Raw genomic sequence first — 1507 nt, 5'->3', positions numbered from 1 at the left:
GGCTGGAGTGCAGTGGCCGGATCTCCGCTCACCGCACCCTCTGCCTCCCGGGTTCACACCCTTCTCCTGCCTCAGCCCCTCAAGTAGCTGGGATAACAGGTGTGCGCCACCACACCTGGTTAATTTTCTGTTTTGTTTTGAGACAGAGTCTCACTCTGTTGCCCAGGCTGGAGTGCAGTGGCGCAATCTCGGCTCACCGCAAGCTCCACCTCCTGGGTTGACGTGATTCTCCTGCCTCAGCCTCCCGAGTAGCTGGGATGACAGGCGTGTGCCACCAAACTCAGCTAATGTTTTCGATTTTTTTTTTTTTTTTTTTAGTAGAGGTGAAGTTTTGCCATGTTGCCCAGACGGGTCTCGAACTCCTCAGCTCACGCAGCCGGCCCCCCTCAGCCTCCCAAAGCACCAGGATTGCCGGCATGAGGCACTGTGCCCGGCCGGTGTGAGGGTTTCTCACCATCCTGGTGACATAAGTGGGGTTTGCAAACCTGCCGGAGAGTCGGCCGTCGCCGCAAGTTCTCGGGGGAGAGCTCAGCCCTGCCCAGCCTCCTACGAGCAGCCCCAGGTGAAGGCTGCAACTTCCCTTTGCTTCCTGGGGCCGGAGGCGCGCTGGGGATTTCCCTGGAGTTCTTCTTGCCACTGAAGTGACGTGTTCTGGGCGCCGTACTTAGGGCAGCTTCCCCGGAGGACCCCACGTTCTACCTCCTCTTCCCCGGAGCCCTGCACGACGGAGAGATTTCGGGTGAGCCCGCTGGGCCCGCGCTTCTGCAGGCAGAGCCTGTTCCGGCTCCCCGGGCTTCCCTGGGTCCCTCCTTCCAGGCAGCCGTGGCCTGAGATGTCCCTCTCTCCTCCTAGGTGGGGATCAGAGAAAGACAACGGAGTCTCACCTCGGCTGATGGTCCTGTGGAGACAGCGGGGAGGGGACAGTTGGGGCGCTGTCTGTGGCCCTTGGGACCTGGGGTGAGGGTCCTGTGGGAGGAGCAGGGTGGGCTGTGTTCTCTGTGAGGACACTGGAGCTTGGAGCCAGGCCTGGAGTGATCCCGGCAGTCAGGATTGTGGCTGCAGAGGCCCTGAGCTGTGGTCCATTGGTATGAGGACTTCCTCCCCGGACCGCTCCTCCATGGCACTTGGTGGAGGAGGACGCGGCCCCGTCCCATGAGTGGTTGGTGGCAACGGATGCAGCCTGTCCCCTGAGTAGTTGGAGGAGGAGGACGCGGCCCCGTCCCCTGAGTAGTCGATGCCGTTTCAGGCGGTGTTTTAGCGCCACGGGATGAGATCGGATGTCCACCTCGCAGGTTGTGTAGAGATTCAAGCAGGAGACTTTTGAGTGAGTGTTCTGGGGCCTGTGGATATAGCGGGTGAGGGAGTGCTGATGCTGACTGGGTCCAAGAGCCCGTGGGCGTGGGCGAGGGGCTGGGCGAGGGGCTGAGGCGTGTCCACGGCGGTACCTGGCGGTCGACCCCTTCGCCTGGCTGTGTGGTTGCCTGCCCTGCCTGTGCCTCTCCGAATG

The 1507-nt window shown here is 62.0% G+C and overlaps 1 protein-coding gene across 1 annotated transcript in view; it reads left to right on the top strand.

Moving 5' to 3' along the window:
• Positions 1 to 1507, top strand: part of PPP2R3B (protein phosphatase 2, regulatory subunit B'', beta) — a 34982-nt gene that overhangs the window by 2255 nt on the left and 31220 nt on the right. The gene's annotated exons all lie outside the window — the stretch shown is intronic.

Source organism: Colobus angolensis, unplaced genomic scaffold (genome assembly GCF_000951035.1).
Source record: "Colobus angolensis palliatus isolate OR3802 unplaced genomic scaffold, Cang.pa_1.0 Scaffold223, whole genome shotgun sequence".
Lineage (NCBI taxonomy): Eukaryota > Metazoa > Chordata > Mammalia > Primates > Cercopithecidae > Colobus > Colobus angolensis.
Note: the sequence above shows the minus strand (reverse complement) of the source record. Positions and strands in the feature narration are given on the sequence as shown.